Here is a 10,251-nt window from a genome sequence, read left to right as displayed (position 1 = left end):
GTTGGACGCCTTCCGACCTGAGGGGCCCATCTTCCAGCGTCATATCTTTTAGCCTTTTGTTTCTGATCATGGGGCGTTCTTGGCAAAGATACTGGAGTGGCTTGCCATTTCCTACTCCAGGTGGATTGCGTTTAGTCGGAACTCTCCACTATGTCCTGTCCATCTTGGGTGTCCCTGCACGGCATAGCCCATAGTTTCTCTGAGTTACTCAAGCCCCTTCGCCACGACAAGGCAGCAATCCAACTGTAAAGAATATCTACTTTGGAATAGATGTCTTTAGGATTATATTTCAGCAATGTTTCTGTATGGATGGGAGATTCTTCTGATGGCACCTTCAGCATGGTTTATTCTCATGACTGCTGTTTATGTTTCCTGTGGTGAGTCCACCCTCCCCAATGAACAGACTGAAGCTGTGCTGAACATTGTAAGAGGTTAGTGCAGTGGTTCCCAACCTCAGCTTTCCAAATGTTCTTGGACTACAATTCCCAGAAATCCTGGCAAGCACAGCTAGTGGTGATGGTGTCTAGGAGTTTTAGTCCCAGAACATATGGTGACCTCAAGGTTGGGAACCACTGGGCTAGTGGCAGGAAGAACATGACAAGCAGCTACCACTATTTTTACCATGGTAGTCTATCTATAAGAGGGAATACATAGGCAGCTTGATACTTGATGAGAAGTAAAACTATTCATAGCTTCCAGCCAAATAATGGCAATCACAAAGCACTGCAGTATATTGCCTGGAATTGTGTTGTGCATTTACACAAATGGCCAGAAGGTTAAGAAATCTCTGTAGACATCTATTGTAAACCAGGTCATACAGCTCAGTATACAATAGCTACTATATGTGGAGATTTCTTAACTTCTGACAATTTGTTTGTTTAATACATTTGGATATTGTTAACTTAGTGCAAAGCATTAAGCATTTATGTCCAAAAATTACATAATTTGCATAACTGCACTACAGGATTTCAGCCACTGAGTGTTTTGATAAAAATCAAAAGCAGTATCAAATTAAGCTATCTCATACTTGCTCTTTTATAACTTTGACTTTTTACAATTGCTTATAGCATTTAGTCAAGTCACAATACTTGCCTGCAAAAGCAACCCAGGAGTTTTTTTAAGACGAAGTGGAATATTCTGCAGAGTCAATCTCCTGATCGCAGTCTGATCAAGCATGCATTTCACTTGCTGAAGACAAAACTTAAGGCAGAAAGACCTACAAACAAACAACTGAAGACAGATGTAGTAGAGGCCTGGCAAAGCATTTCAAAGGAGGAAACCCAGCATTTACTGGTGTCCATGCATTCCAGACTTCAACCTGCAAAGGATTCTCAACAAAGTATTAAAAAGGAACATTTTATTTATGATTATGTTAATTTGTACAAATACATATGAGCCCCTGAAATAAGGGAATTGTGTATGAAAATGGTTGCAATTCCTAAACAATTCATTCAGTATTTTTGTTTAACCCCTTTAATTAAAGATGAAAGTCTGTTCTTCAATTGCTTCATTCAAATCCATTGTGGTGGCGTACAGAGTCAGAATTATGAAAATTGTGTCAGTGCCCAATTATTTCCAGACCTAACTGTACATTAGGCCTGTTCTGAAAGGGAGACATCATGATCCAGCTGCCAAACAAAAAAATTACTATGGAAAGAAAAACACACAAAATAACTTGCTGTTTTTGTACTAGAATAAATAAGAGACAAGTTCCAAAAAGTGATTTGTTAAAAAATTAATGTTAAACATGTGCGAAAATTGTCTTCAGATTTTAAAGGTCAGCCCTTCTCCAAACCTGCTTGACCTCTGGCCCCAATCATAATTTGCTTTTTTTGTTACACTGGTTTTAGGAATATGATTACTGCTTCACCATTACTAGGAAAATACCATTTAAAAAATGACTAGCATAGATACAACCACATATGTTTCATTTGGCATGCTGTGCAATTATATACTGTATAGCACTCTATAGCCTATATAGCACTCTACAGCTTATTTGCCTCTTTTTCTGAACAAATAAGGTTGCTGTCCAAATAAGTGTACAAAAGACTGTATTAAAGCACAAGACTTCATGTATATTTTCTTGTACCTTTGCAAAGGTTCTAGAAAACTATCAGTATTATCCCTGTACTGCAGATTCTGGGGCAGAGACTTTTAAAAGGACTGGCTTCTCTGTGATCTCCAGTGAGACCATCAAGCTAGAAAATATGAATGGACTACTTTTTGAAGCACCGCTATGTCTCTTCATCATCTCAGAATGAATAAATATGCTTGCATGTGCGGAACAAGTTGAAGGCCATGACACTTGAATCTAAGCGTTATTGTGTTAAAACACTTTCCAAGATTAGACTAAATTATTATTTTTTATTTCCATAGGATAATAATACAGTACTGTAGTTTTGGAACCTGCAAATAGCATCAATGTCTGCAAACCAGCAGAGGGTGCACTGATCCTGCTGCTGCAAAGATAACAGCCCTACTGATGCTCACTATTGACAGAGCACTTCCTTGAAAGTCCCAAGTACACTATGTTAGGATCCTATTTCTCAGTACTACCACTCACCCTCTGGAATAGGCATGCACCCTTCACCCTACCCTTAACTCCTCCCTCCTATTCTTTTGTTTCCCTAATAACTAACTGTGCCATCAAGTTAATTCCAGCTCATGGAGACCCTTTCCAGGGCTTTCTAGGTGTAGAATACTTTGTTTTCCTAGCTAAGCTATGAGCAGGTTCTGTGGCTCCTCCCTTTGACACTGAAAGCAGGACACCCTTTCTCTTGTGCCTCCCCCAAGGGGGGAAAACCCAGATTTTCCACCTATGCTGCTGCAATCTTCTCCCTGATCTTCTCATGTATCACCTTGAGTGCCTCTACCTACATAGCAGAACCCTGAACTGCCAAGGTTACTCACCCATTTCATGGCATATTTTTTTCTCCAAATAAATCACTTCCTGTCCTCTCCTGGGTCTTACCCAAGTTCCTTGTCCTTCCTTCAAGCCTTGTATGACCCCTCCCTTATTTTTTTTATTCCAGTGATTGCTACCTGCCTACCAGTGACCTTTGCTCCCAGTTCCACTACTCAGCCATTCTAAGCGTTCTTGCCTTCTCAGAAGACATGACCTTCTCTTTATCCTGCACTGCAATACCTGCATCGAAACTACCTTTCAAAGGACCTGTGTAATGCCTTCTCTCTCATTTCTTTGCTCTGAGCCCATTGACACAGTCCCTGACTTCTCATGCCCCATTAGGTCTGAGCACACATCATTGAAATAGCAGCACGTTGCTTTCCTTTTGTGATGGTGCCATATACGGTAATTGTCATGAGCCGTGCTTGTATGTACTTTGGCCAGGATCCAGCAGAGAGCATTGGCTGGCGGAACACCTTTGGTCCATGGCACCAAGAAAGGACAAGTTCAGTTACCAATTGTAGTTGTCTAATCACCTCCTGTCCCTCTCAAAAAAAATTATAAACCAAATCTGGAGGATGTGGAAACCACTGAGAACCAGGTGTTTGGATGGCATTGAGAATAGCACAGGAGAGGAGGGGAATGTTCTGTCATTGTGGTTGGGTTTAGATCATTTTTCAAAAGGAAACAAGATGGAGAAAGGAACACATTATCTCTGTTGTGATTTGTTGGTTTAATAACCCAAAATACACGCTCCTCTGTTCTGAGTGCTCAGTTATGCTGAGAACCGGTCACCATGGGAACCAAATGTATATATTTCTTCTTAAATTTTACTTCTCAGATTTTTATTACTTGTTAAATGTGTATCTTGCCTTTTCACTAAAATGAGTGTTCAAGGCAGCTAGAAGCAAAATGCAAATAAAGCAACAAGATATAATGGTTCTTTTTAAGAAGATAGGCGGGGTAAAAATATTTTAAATAAATCATTGAAATAAAATACTAAAATATCCCATCTGGGCTTACAACCTGTTCTCAGTCAAGTTACACTTCATCTGAAAGTTTGGAGGCACTTTGGGGACCAGTGTTGCTTCTGGAAGCCAATTGGCTGTTCCAGCTAGGAACACCCTTGCTCAGTTTTGGATGATGATGCAGCTACATCTTCTCCTAAGGAAGAGAGATCTGGAATTAAATCATAGGAATCTATGATTTAATTGTTTCTTATATACACTGTTGACATGTATTCTGCTCCTAGCTGTTGCTGGCCCTGCCATGAGGTTGGCTGAGACAGTCACCTCAAGTGTCAGAGTGCTGTGAGAGACAAACGCGTCGCTCCAACCACCAGCCCATCATTACTGCAAAGCTACAGACTTGAGGAGAAAGGAGCATTCCTTCAGCTGTCCTACAGCCCCTAGACAGGAATGAGAGATGTTGGAAAAGGCCAGCTGGTTCAAATGGGGATCCCTCCATCCTTGAATAGGAGACTAACCACTGAAAACACCACAGGATTTGTTAAACTTGGAAATGATTTAACAACATTTAGAATCCTGTCTTGTTTCACCTGGCCTGGTTGATACCATTGGCCTGAGGTCAGTTTCTAAACTCTCTGGTCCTCTGGTTCTATACACCGATAATGCGAAAGATGGGGTAGAAAGCCCAGTTCACACCACTGGACCCCTCTGCTCTGTAGACCGTAGAGTCCCACAACCAGGACACCCTGGTCTTCTGAATGCTCCTAATAGGGAGGGTTATATGCCTGCAGAGAGGGCAATCAGGGGACAAATGTCTTTTCTAGTAATCACATTGGTCCTGACTCCCCAGGGCTTCTTCCTTTGACTTCTTGCAACAATGATGCTTCTGAGATTTTTTTCTCTGCCAGTATCACCTCTGTGTTTTGTTAAGTTGTCCTGCCTTTCTAGTGGCCTTCCACCCATGTTCCTTCCACCCACCAGCAGAATGGGTAGTAAGGAAGCTTAGCGGGGTTGTGTTTTTCATACTCACCTTTGAAAATCTGTTGCTGCACCAGAACCCTCTGCCAAGGATCTTCTTTGTAAATATCATCCCATCCCCCTGCAGGTTCTGCCTTCTGTGAGTCCTCCATCCAACAGATCCCAACCCACTCTCCCTGTGTATCTTCCTTTGGGTCCTCCTTAGGTTCTTCCTTACCTCCACAACCCCCTTGCACCCCATCTCTGATCCTGGTTTCTCTGATCTTGGTTCCCAAATCTAGCTGTACGGGGCTCTGCTCCCCCTCCCCTTCTTTCCAGGATGCTCAGCTGCAGACGTGCATGGAAGTGAAAGGAAAGTCTGATGCTGCAAAGAAAAATACTGCATAGGAACCTGGAATGTAAGATCTATGAACCTTGGGAAGCTGGATGTGGTCAAACAGATGGCAAGAATAAACATTGACATCCTGGGTGTCAGTGAACTAAAATGGGCGGGAATGGACAAATTCAATTCAGATGATTATCATATCTACTATTATGGGCACAAATCCTGTAGAAGAAATGGAGTAGCCCCTCATAGTCAACAAAAGAGTGGGAAAAGCTGTACTGGGATATAATTTTAAAAATGATAGAATGATTTCAATACGAAGGCAGACCTTTCAACATCACAGTAATCCATGTTTATGCACCAACCACCGATGCTGAAGAGGCTGAAATTGACCAATTCTATGAAGACTTACAACACCTTCTTTAACAGATACCAAAGAAAGATGTTTTTGTCATGATAGGGGATTGGAATGCTAATGTAGGGAGTCAAGAGATAAAAGGAACAACAGGTAAGTTTTGCCTTGGAGTTCAAAATGAAGCAGGGCAAAGGCTAATACAATTTGTCAAGAGAACAAGCTGGTAATCACACTCTTTTCCAACAACACAAGAGGTGACTCTACACATGGACATCACCAGATGGCAATACCGAAATCATATTGATTATGTTCTCTGCAGCCAAAGATGGAGTCAGCAAAAGCAAGACCTGGAGCTGATTGTGCCTCTGATCACCAGCTTCTTATAGCAAAATTCAAGCTTAAACTGAAAAGAGTAGGAAAAACCATTGGGCTAGTCAGGTATACATCTAAACCAAATCCCTTATGAATACACAGTGGAAGTGAAGAACAGATTTAAGGAACTAGATTTGGTGGACAGAGTGCCTGAAGAACTATGGATGGCGTCCCGTAACATTGTACAGGAGGCAGCCACAAAAACCATCCCAAAGAAAAGGAAATGCAAGAAAGTGGCTGTCCAACAAGGCCTTACAAATAGCAGAGAAGAAAAGGGAAACAAAATGTAAGGGAGAAAGGAAAAGTTACAGAAAACGGAATGTAGACTTCCAAAGAATAGCAAGGAGAGATATCTTAAATGAATATTGCAAAGAAATAGAGGAAAATAATAAAAAGGGGAGAACCAGAAATCTGTTCGAGAAAATTGGAAATATTAAAGCAACGTTTTGTGCAGAGATGTACATGATAAAGGATAAAAATGGGAGGGACCTCACAGAAGCAGAAGACATCAAGAAGAGGTGGCAAGAATACACAGAGGAATTATACCAGAAAGATCTGGATGTCATGGACAACCCAGATAGTATGGTTGCTGACCTTGAGCCAGACATCCTGCAGAGTGAAGTCAAGTGGGCCTTAGAAAGCATGGCTAACAACAAGGCCAGTGGAAGTGATGGCATTCCAGTTGAACTATTTAAAATCTTAAAAGATGATGCTGTTAAGTTGGTACACTCAATATGCCAGCAAGTTTGGAAAACTGAGCAGTGGCCAGAGGATTGGAAAAGATCAGTCTACATCCCAATCCCACAGAACGGCATTGCCAAAAATGCTCCAATTACCGTACAGTTGCACTCATTTCACACACTAGAAGGGGAAGAAATGGAGGCAGTGACAGATTTTATTTTCTTGGGGTTCATGATCACTGCAGATGGTGACAGCAGCCATATAATTAAAAGACACTTGCTTCTTGGGAGGAAAGTAAACCTAGACATCATCTTAAAAAGCAGAGACATCACCTTGCCGACAAAGGACCACATAGTCAAAGCTATGGTTTTTCCAGGAGTGACATATGGAAGTGAGAGCTGACTAAAGAAGGCTGACTGCCAAAGAATTGATGCTTTTGAATTGTGGTGCTGGAGGAGACTCTTGAGAGTCCCCTGGACTGCAAAGAGAACAAACCTATCCATTCTAAAGGAAATCAACCCTGAGTGCTCACTGGAAGGACAGATCCTGAAGCTGAGGCTCCAGTACTTTAACCATCTCATGAGAAGAGAAGACTCCCTGGAAAATACCATGATGTTGGGAAAGTGTGAAGGGAAGAGGAGAAGGGGAAGACAGAGGACGAGATGGTTGGACAGTGTCATTGAAGCTACCAACATTAATTTGACCCAACTCCGGGAAGCAGTGGAAGACAGGAGGGCCTGATGTGCTCTGGTCCATTGGGTCACGAAGAGTCGGATATGACTTAACGACTAAACAACAATTCACAACAAAAGTAGTGGGACTGATAGTGTTTAATTTTACTTTGTACCACATATTTTATTTACTCTTTATATTGAGTATGACTTATGTTTGCTTCAGCTTGAAACAAAAATACACTGAAGGGAGTGGAACAACATGAGAGAATTGTGAATAAAATGACATAATATGATCTCAATCCACAGCTGTCTGCTGTTTCCACCCTTTCTGTAAAAACTCCCTGTTGACGTTCTTTGTCAAGTATTCAAGGATGCTTTCAAGCAATCATAAGGAATTTCAAGAGGAAAAGTTAAGTGTACCTGTTTGCTTTTTAAAGTTTTTTTAAAATCTTATGAAATGCTTGGAAATAACTCATTTCAAATGATGAGCTACTTGTATTTCATTCCTTTCTTCTAATAACAGTTGTAATTTGATGAGGGATGGTGTCCTTCAAAAAGTAACTTTCCAAGAAGTTTTTTTTCCAGAATTAGCAGATCATCAGTCTCAAAATATTGCTTGTTGTTCCATCTCTCAGCATGAACAAACCTGAACAGCTAGTGAGCTAATGCTTTAATTGTGTTTGGCTGAGATGCAATGGAGAAAACACATATTTTTTTTAAAAAAAGCTTAATGGAGCCCTTGCTCAAGCTGAATTGAAAGTTCACAGTGTTAGAATGCAAACAAGGAGAATTTAAAAGCCATGGAAATGTATACACAAGAAAGTGAAATCAGCTTTATTCTATTTCACTAACTGTGAAGTAGCAGATTATAAACTACTCTGATTCACAAAGGGAAGATCTGGTTAATCAGTGGTTTTTACTTGACATAAAGTATCATGCTCCATACGAGGGTCAGGTGACTTTTCAGGCAGCTGTCAGCCTAGGAATCTTTCTTGGGCTGCACAGGCTACGCCCCAAAAAACTGAACTCCAAATTCAAAATAACCACAGGCCCACTTCCAATTTTGAAAAACTGGTATATTTGGGTGTTAAATATGCTTTTAAAAAAGGAGAATTGCGGTTTCTAGAGATTTCTAGGAGCAATAACAATGTTTCTCCACTGGGTGGTTGGGAAGGGCAAAAAACAAGCAGGCAACCTTTCTTGTGTGTGTGTGTGTGTGTGTAGGCTCCCTCCAATGACAACGCAGAGCAAGCCAGTTGGATTCACCAATGTTATGCTCCTGTATGAATCATCAGAGCAGGTCTAGCCTAGCAGTATTACTCATATTCATAACAATCAAGTGAGAAATTTAATATGCTGAAGTGGGACGAAGGTACAAACTGGTGTTCTAAACTACATACTGTCGCTAGCAGGTAGATCCTATACTGAAGCAAAGAGGTAGCTCTGGTGCACCCTCACTGAAGACTAGATCCTATTTCCTCCCAATGTTGACCGTAACGTCTCCTTTTAAACAAAAGAAATGCTCCCAGTTTGGTTTTGCGCTCTTCTTGTTCTCCTCTAGCAACATAGACAAAGTTGCCTTACAGTGAGTGAGTCAGTCTATTTACCTAACATTGGCCTTACTGACAGTGACCTTCCAGAGTTTCAGCCCAGATCCTCCCCCAGCCCTTTCTAGAGGTGTCAGGAATTGAACTTTCAACTTCCTGCATTAAAAGCATCTGCCTTAACACTGAGCTATAACTCTTGAAATTCTACACAAGGTATGAAAATGGTTGTGGTGAGAAGCAGGATCTTTATGTCAGTTGACTCAAGGTTGTGATGAATCCTACTCTGAGGTTAGTAACTCAACAAACCGAAGGTACCAACGTGTACAAAATTTCCACTGCTCCTCCCTGGAGGATGTAAATGCCTTCTTTTACAGTGGTACCTCGCTAGCCAGTTACCCCGCATGACAGTTTTTTCGCTAAACGTTGACTTTTTGCGATTGCTATAGCGATTAGCAAAATAGTGGTTCCTATGCGGGAATTTCGCTGGACAATGTTTGGTCCCTGCTTCGCAAACCAATTTTCACTAGACAACGATTTTGACAGCTCCCTCCGCGCTCGCAAAACGGGTGTTTTCGGGATCTAAGCTTTGCAAGACAGCTATTTAAACAACTGATCAGCGGTTCGCAAATCGGCTTTCCTATGGCCGATCTCCGCTAGACAACGACGATTCTTCCCCATTGGAACACATTAAACAGGTCTCAATGCATTCCAATAGGGAAATGCTTTTCACTAGACAATGATTTCGCTAAACAGCGATTTCAGTGGAATGGATTATCATTGTCTAGCAAGGCACCACTGTATTTGTCTTTCAAATCACTAGTTGGCTTGTTCACTGCTGCTTATTGTTGGTGTGTTTTTGGGTGAGGCGAGGGAGATAATTGTTTTGTTTGATACGGTTCTTGGTGAAATACAAGGTATAGGTAAGATGGCTGACAATACTTATTAATTCATTCATTGGTCACATTTATAGACTGCCATTCATAATATGCATAATACGTACATAGCTGTGCTCATCTTGACTTTATCTTCACAACCATCCTTTGAGATAAGTCAGGCTGAGAGTGTGACTGGCCCAAGGTACTGTTGCAAGGTTTGTATTTCTGGTAAAATTATTTTTTCTACGCAGTAGAAGCACAGAGACATACAACAGAGAATAGCTAAAGTTCTTCAGAGTCCATCTTTTCTCATTAACTTAAAGTCTCAATAACTCGCTCAGACACTTGTACAACAAAATATTAAAAACATTTATTAGGTGCTGGAAATTGGAGACTTGTGTGTGCTGTTTCCTTTCTGCACACATACTTTGCAACAAACTGATCAACAGCAAACAAACAACTGTCACCAAATGAAGAAAGAGACACTCTATTAGAATTCAAAGGCTGGAAGGCATAACTGTTTGGTGTTGGATAAATAGACAGTCAAGCTAGCCCAGAAAAGTCCTTCCCA

The sequence above is a fragment of the Pogona vitticeps genome, chromosome 1, assembly GCF_051106095.1.
Source record: "Pogona vitticeps strain Pit_001003342236 chromosome 1, PviZW2.1, whole genome shotgun sequence".
In the NCBI taxonomy this organism is placed as follows: Eukaryota; Metazoa; Chordata; class Lepidosauria; order Squamata; family Agamidae; genus Pogona; species Pogona vitticeps.
The sequence above is the reverse complement of the archived record's forward strand: the minus strand, read 5'-3'. Positions refer to the sequence as shown.